This window comes from Dipodomys merriami, unplaced genomic scaffold, assembly GCF_024711535.1.
Source record: "Dipodomys merriami isolate MVZ:Mamm:240054 unplaced genomic scaffold, mDipMer1.0.p SCAF_98, whole genome shotgun sequence".
NCBI lineage: Eukaryota > Metazoa > Chordata > Mammalia > Rodentia > Heteromyidae > Dipodomys > Dipodomys merriami.
This window is the reverse complement of record NW_027206601.1, coordinates 4,559,373-4,586,757: the sequence shown is the minus strand read 5'-3', so window position 1 is coordinate 4,586,757 and position 27,385 is coordinate 4,559,373.

Here is a 27,385-nt window from a genome sequence, read left to right as displayed (position 1 = left end):
CAAGAGTTGAGGTTCAGCTTACTGCTCCGGTTGAGTAGAGTGTATCCGTCAAAGCTGGAATCAATAGCACTCAGGTGAGAAGAATGGGAAGCAGATATACCCAGACCGATGGCGGTGTCCTCCGGGGACCAGCCTATCTGGCTGCCACGCCTGAATGTTTGCAACCGCGGCAGAGCTTGGCAGGCGCAATTGTGCAGCAATGCAAACTGCATAATCTGGCCAAATTTCACGGGTGTACAAGAAACCACGGGAGATTTACAAGGAGATGTTCACCCGGAACAGCCGGAGGCCTTCCGACAGCCAGATTCCAGAATTCTTCCTAAGAAGCCTTGAAAGCACTGAAACGCTCCTATGTTGCAATACCTCAGAACCTCATTCTGAGTGTTCCCGGCAGAGGTCATTCGACTGAACACAACCGTGGACTAATTAGAGCCAGATGTAGGCAGTGCCGTCCATAGTGCTGGATGGACAGTGTTGGCGTGACAAACAACTGAGCTCTAGTTCTCACCACTTTCACAAAGTGCCATAAGGTGAGGTTCAGCTTACTGCTCCGGTTGAGTAGAGTGTATCCGTCAAAGCTGGAATCAGTAGCTCTCAGTTGAGAAGAAGGGGAAGCAGATATACCCAGACCGCTGGCCGTGTCCTCCAAGGACTAGCCTATCTGGCTGCCACGCCTGAATGTTTGCAACAGCGGCAGAGCTAGGCAGGCGCAATTGTGCAGCAATGCAAACTGCATAACCTGGCCAAATTTCACGGGTGTACAAGAAACCACGGGGGATATACAAGGAGATGTTCACCCGGAACAGCCGGAGGCCTGCCGGCAGCATGAATCCGGAATTCTTCCGAAGAAGCCTTGACAGCAGTGAAACGCTCCTATGTTGCAATAACTCAGAACCTCATTCTGAGTGTTCCCGGCAGAGGTCATTCGGCTGAGCACAACCATGGACTAATTAGAGGCAGATGTAGGCAGTGCCGTCCATAGCGCTGGATGGACAGTGGTGGCGTGCCGAACTGAGCTCTAGTTCCCAAAACTTTCACATAGTGCCATAAGTTGAGGTTCAGCTTACTGCTCCGGTTGAGTAGAGTGTACCTGTCAAAGCTGGAATCAGTAGCACTCAGGTGAGAAGAATGAGAAGCAGATATACCCAGTCAGCTGGCCCTGTCCTCCGGGGACCAGCCTATCTGGCTGTCACGCCTGAATGTTTGCAACCGCGGCAGTGCTACGCAGGCGCAATTGTGCAGCAATGCAAACTGCATAACCTGGCCAAATTTCACGGGTGTACAAGAAACCACGAGGGATTTACAAGGAGATGTTCACCCGGAACAGCCGGAGGCCTGCCGGCAGCAAGATTCCGGAATTCTTCCTAAGAAGCCTTGAAAGCAGTGAAAAGCTCCTATGTTGCAATACCTCAGAACCTCATTCTGAGTATTCCCGACAGAGGTCATTCAGCTGAACACAACCGTGAACTAATTAGAGCCAGATGTTGGCCGTGCCGTCCATAGTGCTGGATGGACAGTGGTGGCGTGCCCAACAACTGAGCTCTAGTTCTCAACACTATCACAAAGTGCCATAAGTTGAGGTTCAACTTACTGCTACGGTTGAGTAGAGTGTAGTCGTCAAAGCTGGAATCAGTAGCACTCAGGTGAGAAGAACGAGAAGCAGATATACCCAGTCCGCTGGCCGTGTCCTACGGGGACCAGCCTATCTGGCTGCCATGCCTGAATGTTTGGAACCGCGGCAGAGCTAGGCAGGCGCAATTGTGCAGCAATGCAAACTGCATAACCTGGTCAAATTTCACGGGTGTACAAGAAACCACGGGGGATTTACAAGGAGATGTTCACCCGGAACAGCCGGAGGCCTGCCGGCAGCATGAATCCGGAATTCTTCCGAAGAAGCCTTGACAGCAGTGAAACGCTCCTATTTTACAATAACTTAGAATCTCATTCTGAGTGTTCCCGGCAGAGGTCATTCGGCTGAACACAACCATGGACTAATTAGAGCCAGATGTAGGCAGTGCGGTCCATAGTGCTGGATGGACAGTGGTGGCGTGCCCAACAACTGAGCTCTAGTTCTCAACACTTTCACAAAGTGCCATAAGTTGAAGTGCAGCTTTTTGCTCCGGTTGAGTAGAGTGTAGCTGTCAAAGCTGGAATCAGTAACACTCAGGTGAGAAGAACGAGAAGCAGATATACCCAGTCCGCTGGCCGGTCCTCCGGGGAATAGACTATCTGCCTGCCACGCCTGAATGTTTTCAACCGCAGCGGAGCTAAGCAGGAGCAATTGTGCAGCAATGCAAACTGCATAACCTGGCCAAATTTCACGGGTGTACAAGAAACCACGGGGGATTTACAAGGAGATGTTCACCCGGATCAGCCGGAGGCCTGCCGGCACAAAGATTCCGGAATTCTTCCTAAGAAGCCTTGAAAGCATTGAAACGCTCCGATGTTGCAATAACTCAGAAACTTATTCTGAGTGTTCCCGGTAGAGGTCATTCAGCTGAACACAACCATGGACTAATTAGAGCCAGATATAGGCAGTGCCGTCCATAGTGCTCAATAGACAGTGGTGGCGTGCCCAACAACTGAGCTCTAGTTCTCAACACTTTCACAAAGTGCCATAAGTTGAGGTTCAACTTACTGCTCTGGTTGAGTAGAGTGTAGCTGCCAAAGCTGCAATCAGTAGCACTCAGGTGAGAAGAACGAGAAGCAGATATATCCAGTCCTCTGGCCTTATCCTACGGGAACCAATCTATCTGGCTGCCACGCCTGAATCTTTGCAACCTTGGCAGAGCTAGGCAAGCGCAATTGTGCAGCAATGCAAACTGCATAACTTGGCCAAATTTCACGGGTGTACAAGAAACCACGGGGGATTTACAAGGAGATGTTCACCCGGAACTGCCGGAGGCCTACCGGCAGCAAGATTCCGGAATTTTTCCTAAGAAGCCTTGAAAGCAGTGAAACGCTCATATGTTGCCATAAATCAGAACCTCATTCTGAGTGTTCCCAGCAGAGGTCATTCGGCTGAACACAACCGTGGAGTAATTAGAGCCAGATGTAAGAAGTGCCGTCCATAGTGCTGGATGGACAATGGTGGCGTGCCCAACAACTGAGCTCTAGTTCTCAACACTTTCACAAAGTGCCATAAGTTCAGGTAGAGTTTACTGCTCCGGTTGAGTAGAGTGTAGCCGTCAAAGCTGGAATCAGTAGCATTGAGGTGAGAAGAACCAGAAGCAGATATAGCCCATCCGCTGGCCGTGTCTTACGGGGACCAGCCTATCTGGCTGCCACGCCTGAATGTTTGGAACCGCGGCAGAGCTAGGCAGGCGCAATTGTGCAGCAATGCAAACTGCATAACCTGGCCAAATTTCACGGGTGTACAAGAAACCACGGGGGATTCACAAGGAGATGTTTACCCGGAACAGCCGGATAACTGCCGGCAGCAAGATTCCGGAAAACTTCCTAAGAAGCCTTGAAAGCAGTGAAGCGCTTCTCTGTTGCAATAACTCAGAACCTCATTCTGAGTGTTCCCGGGAGTGGTCATTCGGCTGAACACAACCGTGGACTAATTAGAGCCAGATGTAGGCAGTGCCGTCCATAGTGCTGGATGGAGAGTGGTGGCGTGCCAAACAACTGAGCTCTAGTTCTCATCACTTTCACAAAGTGCCATAATTTGAGGTTCAGCTTACTGCCCCGGTTGAGTAGAATGTAGCTGTCAAAGCTGGAATCAGTAGCACTCAGGTGAGAAGAACGAGAAGCAGATATACCCAGTCCGCTGGCCGTGTCCCACGGGGAACAGCCTATCTGGCTGCCACGCCTGAATGTTTGCAACTGCGGCAGAGCTAGGCAGGCGCAATTGTGCAGCAATGCAAACTGTATAACCTGGCCTAATTTCACGGATGTACAAGAAACCACGGGGGATTTACAAGGAGATGTTCACCCGGAACAGCCGGAGGCCTCCCGACAGCAAGATTCCGGAATACTTCCTAAGAAGCCTTGAAAGCAGTGAAACGCTTCTCTGTTGCAATAACTCAGAACCTCATTCTGAGTGTTCCCGGCAGAGGTCATTCAGCTGAACACAACCGTGGACTAATTAGAGCCAGATGTAGGCAGTGCCATCCATAGTGCTGGATGGACAGTGGTTGCGTGCAAAACAACTGAGCTCTAGTTCTCATCACTTTCACAAAGTGCCATCAGTTGAGGTTCAACTTACTGCTCCGGTTGAGTAGAGTGCAGCTGTCAAAGCTGGAATCAGTAGCACTCAGGTGAAAAGAACGAGAAGCAGATATACCCAGTCCGCGGGCCGTGTCCTCTGGGGACCAGACTATCTGGCTGCCAAGCTTGAATGTTTGCAACCGCGGCAGAGGTAGGTAGGCGCAATTGTGCAGCAATGCAAACTGCATAACCTGGTCAAATTTCACGGGTGTACAAGAAACCACGGGGGATTTACAAGGAGATGTTCACCCGGAACAGCCGGAGGCCTGCCGGCTACAAGATTCCGGAATTCTTCCAAAGAAGCCTTGAAAGCAGTGAAACGCTCCTATGTTGCAATAACTCAGAACCTCATTCTGAGTGTTCCCGGCAGAGGTCATTCAGCTGAACACAACCGGGGACTAATTAGAGCCAGATGTAGGCAGTGCCGTCCATAGTGCTGGATGGACAGTGGTGGCGTGCCCAACAACTGAGCTCTAGTACTCATCACTTTCACAAAGGGCCATGATTTGAGGTTCAGCTTACTGCCCCGGTTGAGTAGAGTGTAGCTGTCAAAGCTGGAATCAGTAGCACTCAGGTGAGAAGAACGAGAAGCAGATATACCCAGTCCACTGGCCTTGTCCTTTGGGCACCAGCCTATCTGGCTGCCACGACTGAATGTTTGCAACCGCGGCAGAGCTAGGCAGGCGCAATTGTGCAGCAATGCAAACTGCATAACCTGGCCACATTTCAAGGGTGTACGAGAAACCACGGGGGATTTTTAAGGAGATGTTCACCCAGAACAACCGGAGGCCTGCCGGCAGCAAGATTCCGGAATTCTTCCGAAGTAGACTTGACAGCAGTGAAAAGCTCCTATTTTGCAATAACTCAGAATCTCATTCTGAGTGTTCCCGGCAGAGGTCATTCGGCTGAACACAACCATGGACTAATTAGAGCCAGATGTAGGCAGTGCCGTCCATAGTGCTGGATGGACAGTGGTGGCGTTGAAAACAACTGAGCTCTAGTTCTCAACACTTTCTCAAAGTGCCATCAGTTGAGGTTCAACTTACTGCTCCGGTTGAGTAGAGTGTAGCTGTCAAAGCTGGAATCAGTAGCACTGAGATGAAACGAACGAGAAGCAGATATACCCAGTCCGCTGGCCGTGTCCTCCGGGGACCAGCCTATCTGGCTGCCAAGCCTGAATGTTTCCAACCGCGGTAGAGCGAGGCAGGCGCAATTGTGCAACAATGCAAACTGCATAACCTGGCCAAATTTCACGGGTGTACAAGAAACCACGGGGGATTTACAAGGAGATGTTCACCCGGAACAGCCGGAGGCCTGTCGGCAGCAAGATTCCGGAACTTTTCGAAAGAAGCTTTGAAAGCAGTGAAACGCACCTATGTTGCAATAACTCAGAACCTCATTGTGAGTGTTCCTGGCAGAGGTCATTCAGCTGAACACAACCGTGGACTAATTAGAGCCAGATGTAGGCAGTGCCGTCCATAGTGCTGGATGGACAGTGGTGGCGTGCCAAACAACTGAGCTCTAGTTCTCAACACTTTCACAAAGTGCCATGAGTTGAGGTTCAACTTACTGCTCCGGTTGAGTAGAGTGTAGCTGTCAAAGCGGGAATCAGTATCACTCAGGTGAGAAGAACGAGAAGCAGATATACCCAGTCCGCTGGCAGTGTCATACAGGGACAAGCCTATCTGGCTTCCACGGCTGAATGTTTGCAACCGCGGAAGAGCTAGGCAGGCGCATTTGTGCAGCAATGCAAACTGCATAACCTGGCCAAATTACACGGGTGTACAAGAAACCACGTGGGATTTTTAAGGAGATGTTCACCCGGAACAGCCGGAGGCCTACCGTCAGAAAGATTCCGGAATACTTCCAAAGAAGCCTTGAAAGCAGTGAAACTCACCTATGTTGCAATACCTCAGAAACTTATTCTGAGTGTTCCCAGCAGAGGTCATCCAGCTGAACACAACCGTGGACTAATTAGAGCCAGATGTAGGCAGTGCCGTCCATAGTGCTGGATGGACAGTGGTGGCGTGCCCAACAACTGAGCTCTAGTTCTCATCACTTTCACAAAGTGCCATAAGTTGAGGTTCAACTTACTGCTCCGGTTGAGTAGAGTGTAGCTGTCAAAGCTGGAATCAGTAGCACTCAGGTGAGAAGAACGAGAAGCAGATATACTCAGTCCGCTGGCAGTGTCCTACGGGGACCAGCCTATCTGCCTGCCACGGCTGAATGTTTGCAACTGCGGCAGAGCTAGGCAGGCGCAATTGTGCAGCAATGCAAACTGCATAACCTGGCCAAATTTCACGGGTGTACAAGAAACCACGGGGGATTTACAAGGAGATGTTCACCCGGAACAGCCGGAGGCCTGCCGGCAGCAAGGTTCCGGAATTCTTCCTAAGAAGCCTTGAATGCAGTGAAACGCTCCTATGTTGCAATACCTCAGAACCTCATTCTGAGTGTTTCCGGCAGAGGTCATTCAGCTGAACACAACCGTGGACTAATTAGAGCCAGATGTAGGCAGTGCCGTCCATAGTGCTGGATGGACAGTGGTGGCGTGCCCAACAACTGAGCTCTAGTTCTCATCACTTTCCAAGGTGCCATAAGTTGAGGTTCAACTTACTGCTCCGGTTGAGTAGAGTGTAGCTGTCAGAGCTGGAATCAGTAGCACTCAGGTGAGAAGAACGAGAAGCAGATATACCCAGTCCGCTGGCAGTGTCCTACGGGGACCAGCCTATCTGGCTGCCAGGCCTGAATGTTTGCAACCGCGGCAGAGCTAGGCAGGCGCAATTGTGCAGCAATGCAAACTGCATGACCTGGCCAAATTTCACGGATGTAGAAGAAACCACGGGGGATTTACAAGGAGATGTTCACCCGGAACTGCCGGAGGCCTACCGGCAGCAAGATTCCGGAATTCTTCCTAAGAAGCGTTGAAAGCACAGAAACGCTCCTATGTTGCAATAACTCAGAAACTCATTCTGAGTGTTCCCGGCCGAGGTCATTCGGCTGAAGACAAACCTGGACTAATTAAAGCCAGATGTAGGCAGTGCCGTCCATAGTGCTGGATGGACAGTGGTGGCGTGACAAACAACTGATCTCTAGTTCTCAACACTTTCACAAAGTGCCATGAGTTGAGGTTCAGTTTACTGCTCCGGTTGAGTAGAGTGTAGCCGTCAAAGCTGGAATCAATAGCACTCAGGTGAGAAGAAGGGGAAGCAGATATACCCAGTCCGCTGGCCGTGTCCTACGGGGACCAGCCTATCTGGCTGCCACTCCTGAATGTTTGCAACCGCGGGAGAGCTAGGCAGGCCCAATTGTTCAGCAATGCAAACTGCATAACCTGGCCAAATTTCACGGGTGTACAAGAAACCACGGGGGATTTACAAGGAGATGTTCACCCGGAACAGCCGGAGGCCTGTCGGCAGCAAGATTCCGGAATTCTTTCTACGAAGCCTTGAAAGTAGTGAAAGGCTCCTATGTTGCAATAACTCAGAACTTCATTTTGAGTGTTCCCGGCAGAGGTCATTCTGCTGAACACAACCGTGGACTAATTAGAGCCAGATTTAAGCCGTGCCGTCCATAGAGCTGGATGGAGAGTGGTGGCGTTCCAAACAACTGAGCTCTAGTTCTCAACACTTTCACAAAGTGCCATGAGTTGAGGTTCAGCTTACTGTTCCGGTTGAGTAGAGTGTAGCTGTCAAAGCTGGAATCAGTAGCACTCAGGTGAGAAGAACGAGAAGCAGATATACCCAGTCCGCTGGCCGTGTCTTCCGGGAACCAGCCTATCTGCCTGCCACGCCTGAATGTTTGCAACCGCGGCAGAGATAGGCAGGCGCAATTGTGCAGCAATGCAAACTGCATAACCTGGCCAAATGTCACGGGTGTACAAGAAACCTCGGGGTATTTACAAGGAGATGTTCACCGGGAACAGCCGGAGGCGTGCCGGCAGCAAGATTCCGGAATACTTCCTAAGAAGCCTTGAAAGCAGTCAAACGCTCTTATGTTGCAATAACTCAGAACCTCATTCTGAGTGTTCCCGGCAGAGGTCATTCAGCTGAACACAACCGTGGACTAATTAGAGCCAGATGTAGGCAGTGCCATCCATAGTGCTGGATGGACAGTTGTTGCGTGCACAACAACTGAGCTCTAGTTCTCAACACTTTCACAAAGTGCCATAAGTTGAGGTTCAGCTTACTGCCCGATTTGAGTAGAGTGTAGCTGTCAAAGCTGGAATCAGTAGCACTCAGGTAAGAAGAACGAGAAGCAGATATACCCAGTCCGCTGGCAGTGTTCTCCGGGGACCAGCCTCTATGGCTGCCACGCCTGAATGTTTGCAACCGCGGCAGAGCTAGGCAGGCGCAATTATGCAGCAATGCAAACTGCATAACCTGGCCATATTTCACGGGTGTACAAGAAACCCCGGGGGATTTACAAGGAGATGTTCACCCGGAACAGCCGGAGGCCTGCCGGCAGCAAGATTCCGGAATTCTTCCTAAGAAGCCTTGAAAGAACTGAAACGCTCCTATGATGCAATACCTCAGAACCTCATTCTGAGTGTTCCCGGCAGAGGTCATTCTACTGAACACAACCGTGGACTAATTAGAGCCAGATGTAAGCTGTGCCGTCCATAGTGCAGGATGGACAGTGGTGGCGTGCCCAACCACTGAGCTCTAGTTCTCAACACTTTCACAAAGTGCCATAAGTTGAGGTTCAGCTTACTGCTCCGGTTGAGTAGAGTGTAGCTGTCAAAGCTGGAATCAGTAGCACTCAAGTGAGAAGAACGAGAAGCAGATATACGCAGTCGGCTGACCGTGTCCTATGGGGACCAGCCTATCTGTCTGCCACTCCTGAATGTTTGCAACGGCGGCAGTGCTAGGCAGGCGCAATTGTGCAGCAATGCAAACTGCATAACCTGGCCAAATTTCAGGGGTGTACAAGAAACCACGGGGGATTTACAAGGAGATGTTCACCCGGAACAGCCGGAGGCCTGCCGGCTGCAAGATTCCTGAATTCTTCCTAAGAAGCCTAGAATGCAGTGAAACGCTCCCATGTTGCAATACCTCAGAACCTCATTCTGAGTGTTCCCGGCAGCGGTCATTCAGCTGAACACAACCGTGGACTAATTAGAGCCAGATGTAGGCAGTGCCGCCCATAGTGCTGGATGGACAGTGGTGGCGTGCCCAACAACTGAGCTCTAGTTCTCAACACTTTCACAAAGTGCCATAAGTTGAGGTTCAGCTTACTGCTCCGGTTGAGTAGAGTGTAGCCGTCATAGCTGGAATCAGTAGCACTCAGGTGAGAAGAAGGGGAAGCAGATATACCCAGTCTGTTGGCCGTGTCCTCCGGGGACCAGCCTATCTGGCTGCAACGCCTGAATGTTTGCAACCAGGACAGAGCTAGGCTTGCCAATTGTGCAGCAATGCAAACTGCATAACCTGGCCAAATTTCACGGGTGTACAAGAAACCACGGGGGATTTACAAGGAGATGTTCACCCGGATCAGCCGGAGGTCTGCCGGCAAGAAGATTCCGGAATTCTTCCTAAGAAGTGTTGAAAGCACAGAAACGCTCCTATGTTGCCATAACTCAGAAACTCATTCTGAGTGTTCCCGGCAGAGGTCATTCGGCTGAAGACAACCATGGACTAATTAAAGCCAGATGTAGGCAGTGCAGTCCATAGTGCTGGAAGGACAGTGGTGGCGTGCCCAACAACTGATCTCTAGTTCTCAACATTTCACAAAGTGCCATGAGTTGAGGTTCAGTTTACTGCTCCGGTTGAGTAGAGTGTAGCCGTCAAAGCTGGAATCAATAGCACTCAGGTGAGAAGAAGGGGAAGCAGATATACCCAGTCCGCTGGCCGTGTCCTCCGGGGACCAGCCTATCTGGCTGCCACGCCTGAATGTTTGAAACTGCGGCAGAGCTAGGCAGGCGCAATTGTGCAGCAATGCTAACTGCATAACCTGGCCAAATTTCACGGGTGTACTAGAAACCACGGGGGATTTACAAGGAGATGTTCACGCGGAACAGCCAGACGCCTGCCTGCAGCAAGATTTCGGAATTCTTCCTAAGAAGCCTTGAAAGCAGTGAAACGCTCGTATGTTGCTATAACTCAGAACCTCATTCTGAGTGTTCCCGGCAGAGTTCATTCAGCTGAACACAACCGTGGACTAATTAGAGCCAGATGTAGGCAGTGCGGTCCATAGTACTGGATGGACAGTGTTGGCGTGCCCAACAACAGAGCTCCAGTTCTCAACACTTTCACAAAGTGCCATAAGTTGAGGTTCAGCTTACTGCTCTGGTTGACTACAGTGTAGCTGTCCAAGCTGGAATTAGTAGCACATAGGTGAGAAGAACGAGAAGTAGATATACCCAGTCCGCAGGCCGTGTCTTACGGGGACCAGCCTATCTGGCTGCCACGCCTGAATGTTTGCAACCGCGGCAGAGCTAGGCAGGCGCAATTGTGCAGCAATGCAAACTGCATAACCTGGCCAAATTTCACGGGTGTACAAGAAAGCACGGGGGATTTACAAGGAGATGTTCACCCGGAACAGCCGGAGGCCTGCCGGCAGCAAGATTCCGAAACTCTTCCAAAGAAGCCTTGAAAGCAGTGAAACGCTCCTATGTTGCAATAACTCAGAAACTCATTCTGAGTGTTCCTGGCAGAGGTCATTGGGATGAACACAACCGTGGACTAATTAGAGCCAGATGTAGGCAGTGCCGTCCATAGTGCTGGATGGACAATGGTGGGGTGCCCAACAACTGAGCTCTAGTTCTCAACACTTTCACAAAGTGCCATAAGTTGAGGTTCAACTTACTGCTCCGGTTGAGTAGAGTGTCACCGTCAAAACTGGAATCAGTAGCACTCAGGTGAGAAGAAGGGGAAGCAGATATACTCAGTCCGCTGGCAGTGTCCTCCGGGGACCAGCCTATCTGGCTGCCAAGCTTGAAGTTTGCAACCCCGGCAGAGGTAGGTATGCGCAATTGTGCAGCAATGCAAACTGCATAACCTGGCCAAATTTCACGGTGTACAAGAAACCACGGGGGATTTACAAGGAGATGTTCACCCGGAACAGCCTGAGGCCTTCCGGCAGCAAGATTCCGGAATTCTTCCTAAGAAGCCTTGAAAGCAGTGAAACGCTCCTATGTTGCAATAACTCAGAACCTCATTCTGAGTGTTCCCGGCAGAGGTCATTCAGCTGAACACAACCGTGGAGTAATTAGAGCCAGATGTAGGCAGTGCCATCCATAGTGCTGGATGGACAGTGGTGGCGTGCCCAACAACTGAGCTCTAGTTCTCAACACTTTCACAAAGTGCCATAAGTTGAGGTTCAGCTTACTGCTCCGGTTGAGTAGAGTGTAGCTGTCAAAGCTGGAATCAGTAGCACTCAGGTGAGAAGAATGAGAAGCCGATATACCCAGTCCGCTGTCCGGTCCTCCGGGGAATAGTCTATCTGCCTACCACGCCTGAATGTTTGCAACCGCAGCCGAGCTAGGCAGGAGCAATTGTGCAGCAATGCAAACTGCATAACCTGGCCAAATTTCACGGGTGTACAAGAAACCACGGGGGATTTACAAGGAGATGTTCACCCGGAACAGCCGGAGGCCTGCCGGCAGCAAGATTCCGGAATTTTTCCTAAGAAGCCTTGAAAGCAGTGAAACGCTCCTATGTTGCCATAAATCAGAACCTCATTCTGAGTGTTCCCAGCAGAGGTCATTCGGCTGAACACAACCGTGGAGTAATTAGAGCCAGATGTAGGCAGTGGCGTCCATAGTGTTGGATGGACAGTGGTGGCGTGCCCAACAACTGAGCTCTAGTTCTCAACACTTTCACAAAGTGCCATAAGTTCAGGTACAGTTTACTGCTCCGGTTGAGTAGAGTGTAGCCGTCAAAGCTGGAATCAGTAGCATTGAGGTGAAAAGAACCAGAAGCAGATATAGCCCGTCCGCTGGCCGTATCCTATGGGGACCAGCCTATTTGATTGCCACGCCTGAATGTTTGCAACCGCGGCAGAGCTAGGCAGGCCCAATTGTGCAGCAATGCAAACTGCATAACCTTACCAAATTTCACGGGTGTACAAGAAACCACGGGGGATTCACAAGGAGATGTTTGCCCGGAACAGCCGGAGAACTGCCGGCAGCAGGATTCCGGAATTCTTCCTAAGAAGCCTTGAAAGCAGTGAAACGCTCCTATGTTGCAATACCTCAGAACCTCATTCTGAGTGTTTCCAGCAGAGGTCATTCGGCTGAACACAACCGTGGACTAATTAGAGCAAGATATAGGTAGTTCCGGCCATAGTGCTGGATGGACACTGGTGGCGTTCCAAACAACTGAGCTCTAGTTCTCAACACTTTAACAAAGTGCCATAAGTTGAAGTTCACCTTACTGCTCCGTTTGTGTACACTGTAGCCGTCAAACCTGGAATCAGTAGCACGAAGTTGAGCAGAAGGGGAAGCAGATATACCCAGGCCGCTGGCCTTGTCCTACGGGGACCAACCTATATGGCTGCCTCGACTGATGTTTGCAACCGCGGCAGAGCTAGGTAGGCGCAATTGTGCAGCAATGCAAACTGCATAAACTGGCCAAATTTCACGGGAGTACAAGAAACCACGGGGGATTTACAAGGAGATGATCACCCGCAACAGCCGGTGGCCTACCGGCAGCAAGATTTCGGAATTCTTTCGAAGATGCCTTGAAAGCAGTGAAACGCTCCTATGTTTCAATAACTCAGAACCTCATTCTGAGTCTTCCCGGCAGAGGTCATTCGGCTGAACACAACCATGGACTAATTAGAGCCAGATGTAGGCAGTGCCGTCCATAGTGCTGGATGGACAGTGGTGGCGTGCCAAACAACTGAGCTCTAGTTCTCAACACTTTTACAAAGTGCCATCAGTTCAGTTTCAACTTACTGCTCCGGTTGAGTAGAGTGTAGCTGTCAAAGCTGGAATCAGTAGCACTCAGGTGAGAAGAACGAGAAGCAGATATACCCAGTATGCTGGCCGTGTCTTACGGGGACCAGCCTATCTGGCTGCCACGCCTGAATGTTTGCAACCGCGGCAGAGCTAGGGAGGCACAATTGTGCAGCAATGCTAACTGCATAACCTGGCCAAATTTCACGGGTGTACAAGAAACCACCGGGGATTTACAAGGAGATGTTCACCCGGAACAGCTGGAGGCCTGCCGGCAGCAAGATTCCGGAATTCTTCCTAAGAAGCCTTGAATGCAGTGAAACGCTCCTATGTTGCAATAACTCAGAACTTCATTTTGAGTGTTCCCGGCAGAGGTCATTCTGCTGAGCACAACCGTGGACTAATTAGAGCCAGATTTAAGCAGTGCCATCCATAGTGCTGGATGGACAGTGGTGGCGTTCCAAACAACTTAGCTCTAGTTCTCAACACTTTCACAAAGTGCCATGAGTTGAGGTTCAGCTTACTGTTCCGGTTGAGTAGAGTGTAGCTGTCAAAGCTGGAATCAGTAGCACTCAGGTGAGAAGAACGAGAAGCAGATATACCCAGTCCGCTGGCCGTGTCCTCCGGGAATCAGCCTATCTGGCTGCCACGCCTGAATGTTTGCAATCGCGGCAGAGCTAGGCAGGCGCACTTGTGCAGCAATGCAAACTGCATAACCTGGCCAAATGTCACGGGTGTACAAGAAACCTCGGGGTATTTACAAGGAGATGTTCACCCGGAACAGCCGGAGGCCTGCCGGCAGCAAGATTCCGGAATTCTTCCTAAGAAGCCTTGAAAGCAGTGAAACGCTCCTATGTTGCAATAACTCAGAACCTCATTCTGAGTGTTCCTGCCAGAGGTCATTCAGCTGAACACAACCGTGGACTAATTAGAGGCAGATGTAGGCAGTGCCGTCCATAGTGCTGGATGGACAGTGGTGGCGTGCCCAACAACTGAGCTCTAGTTCACATCACTTTACCAAAGGGCCATGAGTTGAGGTTCAGCTTACTGCTCCGGTTGAGTAGAGTGTAGCTGTCAAAGCTGGAATCAGTAGCACTCAGGTGAGAAGAACGTGAAGCAGATATACCCTCTCCGCTGGCCGTGTCCTCCGGGGACCAGCCTATCTGGCTGCCATGCCTGAATGTTTGCAACCGCGGCAGAGCTAGGCAGGCGCAATTGTGCAGCAATGCAAACTGCATAACCTGGCCAAATTTCACGGGTGTACAAGAAACCACGGGGGATTTATAAGGAGATGTTCACTCGGAACAGCCGGAGGCCTACCGGCAGCAAGATTCCGGAATTCTTCCAAAGAAGCCTTGAAAGCAGTGAAACTCTCCTATGTTGCAATACCTCAGAAACTTATTCTGAGTGTTCCCAGCAGAGGTCATTCAGCTGAACACAACCGTGGACTAATTAGAGCCAGATGTAGGCAGTGCCGTCCATAGTGCTGGATGGAGAGTGGTGGCGTGCCAAACAACTGAGCTCTAGTTCTCAACACTTTCACAAAGTGCCATCAGTTGAGGTTCAACTTACTGCTCCGGTTGAGTACAGTGTAGCTGTCAAAGCTGGAATCAGTAGCACTCAGGTGAAAAGAATGAGAAGCAGATATACCCAGTCCGCTGGCTGTGTCCTCCGGGGACCAGCCTGTCTGGCTGCCACGCCTGAATGTTGGCAACCACGGCAGAGCTAGGCTGGCGCAATTGTGCAGCAAAGCAAACTGCATAACCTGGCCATATTTCACGGATGTACAAGAAACCTCGGGGGATTTACAAGATGTTCACCCGGAAAAGCAGGAGGCCTGCCGGCAGCAAGATTCCGGAATTCTTCCTATGAAGAGTTGAAAGCACAGAAACGCTCCTATGTTGCAATAACTCAGAAACTCCTTCTGAGTGTTCCCGGCAGAGGTCATTCGGATGAAGACAAACGTGGACTAATTAAAGCCAGATGTAGGCAGTGCCGTTCATAGTGCTGGATGGACAGTGGTGGCGTGCCCAACAACTGATCTCTAGTTCTCAACACTTTCACAAAGTGCCATGAGTTGAGGTTCAGTTTACTGCTCCGGTTGAGTAGAGTGTAGCCGTCAAAGCTGGAATCAATAGCACTCAGGTGAGAAGAACGAGAAGCAGATATTCCAAGTCAGCTGGCCGTGTCCTCCGGGTACCAGCGTATCTGCTGTCAAGCCTGAATGTTTGGAACCGCGGTAGAGCTAGGCAGGCGCAATTGTGCAGCAATGCAAACTGCATAACCTGGCCAAATTTCACGGGTGTACAAGAAACCACGGGAGATTTACAAGGAGATGTTCACCCGGAACAGCCGGAGGCCTGCCGGCAGCAAGATTCTGAAACTCTTCCAAAGAAGCCTTGAAAGCAGTGAAACGCTCCTATGTTGCAATAACTCAGAAACTCATTCTGAGTGTTCCTGGCAGAGGTCATTGGGATGAACACAACCGTGGACTAATTAGAGCCAGATGTAGGCAGTGCCGTCCATAGTGCTGGATGGACAATGGTGGGGTGCCAAACAACTGAGCTCTAGTTCTCAACACTTTCACAAAGTGCCATAAGTTGAGGTTCAACTTACTGCTCCGGTTGAGTAGAGTGTCATCGTCAAAACTGGAATCAGTAGCACTCAGGTGAGAAGAACGAAAAGCAGATATACCCAGTCCGCTGGCCGTGTCCTCCGGGGACCAGCCTATCTGGCTGCCAAGCTTGAAGTTTGCAACCCCGGCAGAGGTAGGTAGGCGCAATAGTGCAGGAATGCAAACTGCATAACCTGGCCAAATTTCACGGTGTACAAGAAACCACGGGGGATATAAAAGGAGATGTTCACCCGGAACAGAAGGAGGCCTTCCGGCAGCAAGATTCCGGAATTCTTCCTAGAAGCCTTGAAAGCAGTGAAACGCTCGTATGTTGCAATAACTCAGAACCTCATTCTGAGTGTTCCTGGCAGAGGTCATTCAGCTGAACACAACCGTGGACTAATTAGAGCCAGATGTAGGCAGTGCCATCCATAGTGCTTGATGGACAGTGGTGGCGTGCCCAACAACTGAGCTCTAGTTCTCACCACTTTCACCAAGTGCCATAAGTTGAGGTTCAGCTTACTGCTCCGGTTGAGTAGAGTGTAGCTGTCAAAGCTGGAATCAGTAACACTCAGGTGAGAAGAACGAATAGCAGATATACCCAGTCCGCTGGCCGGTCCTCGGGGAATAGACTATCTGCCTGCCACGCCTGAATGTTTGCAACCGCAGCCGAGCTAGGCAGGAGCAATTGTGCAGCAATGCAAACTGCATAACCTGGCCAAATTTCACGGGTGTACAAGAAACCACGGGGGATTTACAAGGAGATGTTCACCCGGATCAGCCGGAGGCCTGCCGGCAGCAAGATTCCGGAATTCTTCCTAAGAAGCCTTGAAAGCACTGAAACGCTCCGATGTTGCAATAACTCAGAAACTTATTCTGAGTGTTCCCGGTAGAGGTCATTCAGCTGAACACAACCGTGGACTAATTAGAGCCAGATGTAGGCAGTGCCGTCCATAGTGCTCAATAGACAGTGGTGGCGTGCCCAACAACTGAGCTCTAGTTCTCAACACTTTCACAAAGTGCCATAAGTTGAGGTTCAACTTACTTCTCCGGTGGAGTAGAGTGTAGCTGCCAAAGCTGGAATCAGTAGCACTAGGGTGAGAAGAACGAGAAGCAGATATATCTAGTCCTCTGGCCTTATCCTACGGGAACCAATCTATCTGGCTGCCACGCCTGAATGTTTGCAACCGTGGCAGAGCTAGGCAAGCGCAATTGTGCAGCAATGCAAACTGCATAACTTGGCCAAATTTCACGGGTGTACAAGAAACCACGGGGGATTTACAAGGAGATGTTCACCCGGAACAGCCGGAGGACTGCCGGCAGCAAGATTCCGGAATTTTTCCTAAGAAGCCTTGAAAGCAGTGAAACGCTCATATGTTGCCATAAATCAGAACCTCATTCTGAGTGTTCCCAGCAGAGGTCATTCGGCTGAACACAACCGTGGAGTAATTAGAGCCAGATGTAGGAAGTGCCGTCCATAGTGCTGGATGGACAATGGTGGCGTGCCCAACAACTGAGCTCTAGTTCTCAACACTTTCACAAAGTGCCATAAGTTCAGGTACAGTTTACTGCTCCGGTTGAGTAGAGTGTAGCCGTTAAAGCTGGAATCATTAGCATTGAGGTGAGAAGAACCAGAAGCAGATATAGCCCGTCCTCTGGCCGTGTCCTATGGGGACCAGCCTATCTGATTGCCACGCCTGAATGTTTGCAACCGCGTCAGAGCTATTCAGGCGCAAATGTGCAGCAATACAAACTGCATAACCTGGACAAATTTCACGGGTGTACAAGAAACCACGGGGGATTCACAAGGAGATGTTTACCCGGAACAGACGGAGAACTGCCAGGAGCACGATTCCGGAATTCTTCCTAAGAAGCCTTGAAAGCAGTGAAACGCTCCTATGTTGCAATACCTCAGAACCTCATTCTGAGTGTTCCCAGCAGAGGTTATTCAGATGAACACAACCGTGGACTAATTAGAGCCAGATGTAGGTAGTTCCGTCCATAGTGCGGGATGGAAAGTGGTGGCGTGCCAAACAACTGAGCTCTAGTTCTCAACACTTTCACAAAGTGCCATAAGTTGAAGTTCACCTTACTGCTCCGTTTGTGTACAGTGTAGCCGTCAAAGCTGGAATCAGTAGCACTCAGGTGAGCAGAAGGGGAAGCAGATATACCCAGGCAGCTGGTCGTGTCCTACGGGGACCAACCTATATGGCTGCCACGCCTGAATATTTGCAACCGCGGCAGAGCTAGTCAGGCGCAATTGTGCAGCAATGCAAACTGCATAACCTGGCCAAATTTCACGGGTGTACAAGAAACCATGGGGGATTTACAAGGAGATGTTAACCCGGAACTGCCGAAGGCCTGCCGGCAGCAAGATTCCGGAATTCTTCCTAAGAAGCCTTGAAAGCAGTGAAACGCTCCTATGTTGCAATACCTCAGAATCTCATTCTGAGTGTTCCCGGCAGGGGTCATTCATCTGAACACAACCGTGGACTAATTAGAGCCAGATGTAGGCAGTGCCGTCCATAGTGCTGGATGGACAGTGGTGGCGTGCCCAACAACTGAGCTCTAGTTCTCAACACTTTCAAAAAGTGCCATAAGTTGAGGTTCAGCTTACTGCTCCGGTTGAGTAGAGTGTAGGTGTCAAAGCTGGAATTAGTAGCACTTGGTTGAGAAGAACGAGAAGCAGATATACCCAGTCCGCTGGCCGTGTCCTACGGGGACCAGCCTATCTGGCTGCCACGCCTGAATGTTTGCAACCGTGGCAGAGCTAGGCAGGCGCAATTGTGCAGCAATGCTAACTGCATAACCTGGCCAAATTTCACAGGTGTACAAGAAACCACGGGGGATTTACAAGGAGATGTTCACCCGGAACTGCCAGTGGCCTGCCGGAAGCAAGATTCCGGAATTCTTCCTAAGAAGCCTTGAAAGAAGTGAAACGCTCCTATGTTGCAATAACTCAGAATCTCATTCTGAGTGTTCCCGGCAGAGGTCATTCATCTGAACACAACCGTGGACTAATTAGAGCCAGATGTAGGCAGTGCCGTCCATAGTGCTGGATGAACAGTGGTGTCGTGCCAAACAACTGAGCTCTAGTTCTCAACACTTTCACAAAATGCCATAAATTGAGGTTTAAGTTACTGCTCCGGTTGAGTAGAGTGATGTCGTCAAAGCTGGAATCAGTAGCAGTCAGGTGAAAAGAAGGGGAAGCAAATATACCCAGTCCGCTGGCCGTGTCCTCCGGGGACCAGCCTATCTGGCTGCCACGCCTGATTGTTTGCAACCGCGGAAAAACTAGGAAGGCGAAATTGTGCAGCAATGCAAACTGCATAACCTGGCCAAATTATACGGGTGTACAAGAAACCACGGGGGATTTACAAGGAGATGTTCACCCGGAACAGTCGGAGGCCTGCCGACAGCAAGGTTCCGGAATTCTTCCTAAGAAGCCTTGAAAGCAGTGAAACGCTCCTATGTTGCAATACCTCAGAACCTCATTTTGAGTTTTCCCGGCAGAGGTCATTCGGCTGAACACAACCATGGACTAATTAGAGCCAGATGTAGGCAGTGACGTCCATAGTGCTGGATGGACAGTGGTGATGTGCCCAACAACTGAGCTCTAGTTCTCAACACTTGCAAAATGTGCCATAAGTTGAGGTTCAGCTTACTGCTACGGTTGAGTAGAGTGTAGCTGTCAAAGCTGGAATCAGTAGCACTCAGGTGAGAAGAAGGTGAAGCACATATACCCAGTCCGCTGGCCGTGTCCTAGGGGGACCAGCCTATCTGGCTGCCACGCCTGAATATTTGCAACGGCGGCAGAGCTAGGCAGGCGCAATTGTGCAGCAATGCAAACTGTATAACCTCCCTAATTTCACGGGTGTACAAGAAACCACGGGGGATTTACAAGGAGATGTTCACCCGGAACAGCCGGAGGCCTGCCAGCCGCAAGATTCCGGAATACTTCCTAAGAAGCCTTGAAAGCAGTGAAACGCTTCTCTGTTGCAATAACTCAGAACCTCATTCTGAGTGTTCCCGGGAGAGGTCATTCAGCTGAACACAACCGTCTACTAATTAGGCAGTGCCGTCCATAGTGCTGGATGGACAGTTGTTGCGTGCAAAACAACTGAGCTCTAGTTCTCATCACTTTCACAAAGTGCCATAATTTGAGGTTCAGCTTACTGCCCCGGTTGAGTAGAGTGTAGCTGTCAAAGCTGGAATCAGTAGCACTCAAGTGAGAAGAACGAGAAGCAGATATACACAGTCCGCTGGCCGTGTCCTACAGAGACCAGCCTATCTGGCTGCCACGCCTGAATGTTTGCAACCGCGGCAGAGCTAGGCAGGCAAAATTGTGCAGCAATGCAAACTGCATAACCTGGCCAATTTTCACCGGTGTACAAGAAACCACGGGGGATTTACAAGGAGGTGTTCACCCGGATCAGCCGGAGACCTGCCGGCAGCAAGAATCCGGAATTCTTCCTAAGAAGCCTTGACAGCAGTGAAACGCTCCTATGTTGCAATAACTCAGAACCTCATTCTGAGTGTTCCCGGCAGAGGTCATTCGGCTGAACACAACCATGGACTAATTAGAGCCAGATGTAGGCAGTGCCGTCCATAGTGCTGGATGGACAGTAGTGGCGTGCCCAACAACTGAGCTCTAGTTCACATCACTTTAGAAAGGGCCATGAGTTGAGGTTCAGCTTACTGCTCCGGTTGAGTAGAGTGTAGCTGTCAAAGCTGGAATCAGTAGCACTCAGGTGAGAAGAACGAGAAGCAGATATACCCTCTCCGCTGGCCGTGTCCTCCGGGGACCAGCCTATCTGGCTGCCACGCCTGAATGTTTGCAACCGCGGCAGAGCTAGGCAGGCGCAATTGTGCAGCAATGCAAACTGCATAACCTGGCCAAATTTCACGGGTGTACAAGAAACCACGGGGGATTTATAAGGAGATGTTCACTCGGAACAGCCGGAGGCCTACCGGCAGCAAGTTTCCGGAATTCTTCCAATGAAGCCTTGAAAGCAGTGAAACTCTCCTATGTTGCAATACCTCAGAAACTTATTCTGAGTGTTCCCAGCAGAGGTCATTCAGCTGAACACAACCGTGGACTAATTAGAGCCAGATGTATGCAGTGCCGTCCATAGTGCTGGATGGAGAGTGGTGGCGTGCCAAACAACTGAGCTCTAGTTCTCAACACTTTCACAAAGTGCCATCAGTTGAGGTTCAACTTACTGCTCCGGTTGAGTACAGTGTAGCTGTCAAAGCTGGAATCAGTAGCACTCAGGTGAAAAGAATGAGAAGCAGATATACCCAGTCCGCTGGCCGTGTCCTCCGGGGACCAGCCTGTCTGGCTGCCACGCCTGAATGTTGGCAACCACGGCAGAGCTAGGCTGGCGCAATTGTGCAGCAAAGCAAACTGCATAACCTGGCCATATTTCACGGATGTACAAGAAACCTCGGGGGATTTACAAGATGTTCACCCGGAAAAGCAGGAGGCCTGCCGGCAGCAAGATTCCGGAATTCTTCCTATGAAGAGTTGAAAGCACAGAAACGCTCCTATGTTGCAATAACTCAGAAACTCCTTCTGAGTGTTCCCGGCAGAGGTCATTCGGATGAAGACAAACGTGGACTAATTAAAGCCAGATGTAGGCAGTGCCGTTCATAGTGCTGGATGGACAGTGGTGGCGTGCCCAACAACTGATCTCTAGTTCTCAACACTTTCACAAAGTGCCATGAGTTGAGGTTCAGTTTACTGCTCCGGTTGAGTAGAGTGTAGCCGTCAAAGCTGGAATCAATAGCACTCAGGTGAGAAGAACGAGAAGCAGATATACCCAGTCAGCTGGCCGTGTCCTCCGGGGACCAGCGTATCTGGCTGTCAAGCCTGAATGTTTGGAACCGCGGTAGAGCTAGGCAGGCGCAATTGTGCAGCAATGCAAACTGCATAACCTGGCCAAATTTCACGGGTGTACAAGAAACCACGGGGGATTTACAAGGAGATGTTCACCCGGAACAGCCGGAGGCCTGCCGGCAGCAAGATTCCGAAACTCTTCCAAAGAAGCCTTGAAAGCAGTGAAACGCTACTATGTTGCAATAACTCAGAAACTCATTCTGAGTGTTCCTGGCAGAGGTCATTGGGATGAACACAACCGTGGACTAATTAGAGCCAGATGTAGGCAGTGCCGTCCATAGTGCTGGATGGACAATGGTGGGGTGCCAAACAACTGAGCTCTAGTTCTCAACACTTTCACAAAGTGCCATAAGTTGAGGTTCAACTTACTGCTCCGGTTGAGTAGAGTGTCACCGTCAAAACTGGAATCAGTAGCACTCAGGTGAGAAGAACGAAAAGCAGATATACCCAGTCCGCTGGCCGTGTCCTCCGGGGACCAGCCTATCTGGCTGCCAAGCTTGAAGTTTGCAACCCCGGCAGAGGTAGGTAGGCGCAATTGTGCAGGAATGCAAACTGCATAACCTGGCCAAATTTCACGGTGTACAAGAAACCACGGGGGATTTACAAGGAGATGTTCACCCGGAACAGAAGGAGGCCTTCCGGCAGCAAGATTCCGGAATTCTTCCTTAGAAGCCTTGAAAGCAGTGAAACGCTCGTATGTTGCACTAACTCAGAACCTCATTCTGAGTGTTCCTGGCAGAGGTCATTCAGCTGAACACAACCGTGGACTAATTAGAGCCAGATGTAGGCAGTGCATCCATAGTGCTTGATGGACAGTGGTGGCGTGCCCAACAACTGAGCTCTAGTTCTCACCACTTTCACCAAGTGCCATAAGTTGAGGTTCAGCTTACTGCTCCGGTTGAGTAGAGTGTAGCTGTCAAAGCTGGAATCAGTAACACTCAGGTGAGAAGAATGAGAAGCAGATATACCCAGTCTGCTGGCCTTATCCTACGGGAACCAATCTATCTGGCTGCCACGCCTGAATGTTTTCAACCTTGGCAGAGCTAGGCAGGCGCAATCGTGCAACAATGCAAACTGCATAACCTGGTCAAATTTCACGGGTGTACAAGAAACCACGGGGGATTTACAAGGAGATGTTCACCCGGAACAGCCGGAGACCTGCCGTCACCAAGAATCCGGAATTCTTCCTAAGAAGCCTTGAAAGCAGTGAAACGCTCCTATGTTGCAATAACTCAGAACCTCATTCTGAGTGTTCCTGGCAGAGGTCATTCGGATGAACACAACCGTGGACGAATTAGAGCCAGATGTAGGCAGTGCCATCCATAGTGCTGGATGGACGGTGGTGGCGTGCCCAACAACTGAGCTCTAGTTCTCAACACTTTCACAAAGTGCCATAAGTTGAGGTTCAGCTTACTGCTCCGGTTGAGTAGAGTGTAGCTCTCAAAGCTGGAATCAGTAACACTCAGGTGAGAAGAACGAGAAGCAGATATACCCAGTCCGCTGGCCGGTCCTCGGGTAATAGACTATCTGCCTGCCACGCCTGAATGTTTGCAACCGCAGCCGAGCTAGGCAGGAGCAATTGTGCAGCAATGCAAACTGCATAACCTGGCCAAATTTCACGGGTGTACAAGAAACCACGGGGGATTTACAAGGAGATGTTCACCCGGATCAGCCGGAGGCCTGCCGGCAGCAAGATTCCGGAATTCTTCCTAAGAAGCCTTGAAAGCACTGAAAGGCTCCGATGTTGCAATAACTCAGAAACTTATTCTGAGTGTTCCCGGTAGAGGTCATTCAGCTGAACACAACCGTGGACTAATTAGAGCCAGATGTAGGCAGTGCCGTCCATAGTGCTCAATAGACAGTGGTGGCGTGCCCAACAACTGAGCTCTAGTTCTCAACACTTTCACAAAGTGCCATAAGTTGAGGTTCAACTTACTTCTCCGGTGGAGTAGAGTGTAGCTGCCAAAGCTGGAATCAGTAGCACTATAGTGAGAAGAACGAGAAGCAGATATATCCAGTCCTCTGGCCTTATCCTACGGGAACCAATCTATCTGGCTGCCACGCCTGAATGTTTGCAACCGTGGCAGAGCTAGGCAAGCGCAATTGTGCAGCAATGCAAACTGCATAACTTGGCCAAATTTCACGGGTGTACAAGAAACCACGGGGGATTTACAAGGAGATGTTCACCCGGAACAGCCGGAGGACTGCCGGCAGCAAGATTCCGGAATTTTTCCTAAGAAGCCTTGAAAGCAGTGAAACGCTCATATGTTGCCATAAATCAGAACCTCATTCTGAGTGTTCCCAGCAGAGGTCATTCGGCTGAACACAACCGTGGAGTAATTAGAGCCAGATGTAGGAAGTGCCGTCCATAGTGCTGGATGGACAATGGTGGCGTGCCCAACAACTGAACTCTAGTTCTCAACACTTTCACAAAGTGCCATAAGTTCAGGTACAGTTTACTGATCCGGTTGAGTAGAGTGTAGCCGTTAAAGCTGGAATCAGTAGCATTGAGGTGAGAAGAACCAGAAGCAGATATAGCCCGTCCTCTGGCCGTGTCCTATGGGGACCAGCCTATCTGATTGCCACGCCTGAATGTTTGCAACCGCGTCAGAGCTATTCAGGCGCAAATGTGCAGCAATACAAACTGCATAACCTGGACAAATTTCACGGGTGTACAAGAAACCACGGGGGATTCACAAGGAGATGTTTACCCGGAACAGACGGAGAACTGCCAGGAGCACGATTCCGGAATTCTTCCTAAGAAGCCTTGAAAGCAGTGAAACGCTCCTATGTTGCAATACCTCAGAACCTCATTCTGAGTGTTCCCAGCAGAGGTTATTCAGATGAACACAACCGTGGACTAATTAGAGCCAGATGTAGGTAGTTCCGTCCATAGTGCTGGATGGAAAGTGGTGGCGTGCCAAACAACTGAGCTCTAGTTCTCAACACTTTCACAAAGTGCCATAAGTTGAAGTTCACCTTACTGCTCCGTTTGTGTACAGTGTAGCCGTCAAAGCTGGAATCAGTAGCACTCAGGTGAGCAGAAGGGGAAGCAGATATACCCAGGCAGCTGGCCGTGTCCTACGGGGACCAACCTATATGGCTGCCACGCCTGAATATTTGCAACCGCGGCAGAGCTAGGCAGGCGCAATTGTGCAGCAATGCAAACTGCATAACCTGGCCAAATTTCACGGGAGTACAAGAAACCATGGGGGATTTACAAGGAGATGTTAACCCGGAACTGCCGAAGGCCTGCCGGCAGCAAGATTCCGGAATTCTTCCTAAGAAGCCTTGAAAGCAGTGAAACGCTCCTATGTTGCAATACCTCAGAATCTCATTCTGAGTGTTCCCGGCAGGGGTCATTCATCTGAACACAACCGTGGACTAATTAGAGCCAGATGTAGGCAGTGCCGTCCATAGTGCTGGATGGACAGTGGTGGCGTGCCCAACAACTGAGCTCTAGTTCTCAACACTTTCAAAAAGTGCCATAAGTTGAGGTTCAGCTTACTGCTCCGGTTGAGTAGAGTGTAGGTGTCAAAGCTGGAATTAGTAGCACTTGGTTGAGAAGAACGAGAAGTAGATATACCCAGTCCGCAGGCCGTGTCCTAAGGGAACCAGCCTATCTGGCTGCCACGCCTGAATGTTTGCAACCGTGGCAGAGCTAGGCAGGCGCAATTGTGCAGCAATGCTAACTGCATAACCTGGCCAAATTTCACAGGTGTACAAGAAACCACGGGGGATTTACAAGGAGATGTTCACCCGGAACTGCCAGTGGCCTGCCGGAAGCAAGATTCCGGAATTCTTCCTAAGAAGCCTTGAAAGAAGTGAAACGCTCCTATGTTGCAATAACTCAGAATCTCATTCTGAGTGTTCCCGGCAGAGGTCATTCATCTGAACACAACCGTGGACTAATTTGAGCCAGATGTAGGCAGTGCCGTCCATAGTGCTGGATGAACAGTGGTGTCGTGCCAAACAACTGAGCTCTAGTTCTCAACACTTTCACAAAATGCCATAAATTGAGGTTTAAGTTACTGCTCCGGTTGAGTAGAGTGATGTCGTCAAAGCTGGAATCAGTAGCAGTCAGGTGAAAAGAAGGGGAAGCAAATATACCCAGTCCGCTGGCCGTGTCCTCCGGGGACCAGCCTATCTGGCTGCCACGCCTGATTGTTTGCAACCGCGGAAAATCTAGGAAGGTGAAATTGTGCAGCAATGCAAACTGCATAACCTGGCCAAATTATACGGGTGTACAAGAAACCACGGGGGATTTACAAGGAGATGTTCACCCGGAACAGTCGGAGGCCTGCCGACAGCAAGGTTCCGGAATTCTTCCTAAGAAGCCTTGAAAGCAGTGAAACGCTCCTATGTTGCAATACCTCAGAACCTCATTCTGAGTGTTCCCGGCAGAGGTCATTCGGCTGAACACAACCATGGACTAATTAGAGACAGATGTAGGCAGTGCCGTCCATAGTGCTGGATTGACAGTGGTGGCGTGCCCAACAACTGAGCTCTAGTTCTCAACACTTGCAAAATGTGCCATAAGTTGAGGTTCAGCTTACTGCTACGGTTGAGTAGAGTGTAGCTGTCAAAGCTGGAATCAGTAGCACTCAGGTGAGAAGAAGGTGAAGCACATATACCCAGTCCGCTGGCCGTGTCCTAGGGGGACCAGCCTATCTGGCTGCCACGCCTGAATATTTGCAACGGCGGCAGAGCTAGGCAGGCGCAATTGTGCAGCAATGCAAACTGTATAACCTCCCTAATTTCACGGGTGTACAAGAAACCACGGGGGATTTACAAGGAGATGTTCACCCGGAACAGCCGGAGGCCTGCCAGCCGCAAGATTCCGGAATACTTCCTAAGAAGCCTTGAAAGCAGTGAAACGCTTCTCTGTTGCAATAACTCAGAACCTCATTCTGAGTGTTCCCGGGAGAGGTCATTCAGCTGAACACAACCGTCTACTAATTAGGCAGTGCCGTCCATAGTGCTGGATGGACAGTTGTTGCGTGCAAAACAACTGAGCTCTAGTTCTCATCACTTTCACAAAGTGCCATAATTTGAGGTTCAGCTTACTGCCCCGGTTGAGTAGAGTGTAGCTGTCAAAGCTGGAATCAGTAGCACTCAAGTGAGAAGAACGAGAAGCAGATATACACAGTCCGCTGGCCGTGTCCTACAGAGACCAGCCTATCTGGCTGCCACGCCTGAATGTTTGCAACCGCGGCAGAGCTAGGCAGGCAAAATTGTGCAGCAATGCAAACTGCATAACCTGGCCAATTTTCACCGGTGTACAAGAAACCACGGGGGATTTACAAGGAGGTGTTCACCCGGATCAGCCGGAGACCTGCCGGCAGCAAGAATCCGGAATTCTTCCTAAGAAGCCTTGACAGCAGTGAAACGCTCCTATGTTGCAATAACTCAGAACCTCATTCTGAGTGTTCCCGGCAGAGGTCATTCGGCTGAACACAACCATGGACTAATTAGAGCCAGATGTAGGCAGTGCCGTCCATAGTGCTGGATGGACAGTAGTGGCGTGCCCAACAACTGAGCTCTAGTTCACATCACTTTAGAAAGGGCCATGAGTTGAGGTTCAGCTTACTGCTCCGGTTGAGTAGAGTGTAGCTGTCAAAGCTGGAATCAGTAGCACTCAGGTGAGAAGAACGTGAAGCAGATATACCCTCTCCGCTGGCCGTGTCCTCCGGGGACCAGCCTATCTGGCTGCCACGCCTGAATGTTTGCAACCGCGGCAGAGCTAGGCAGGCGCAATTGT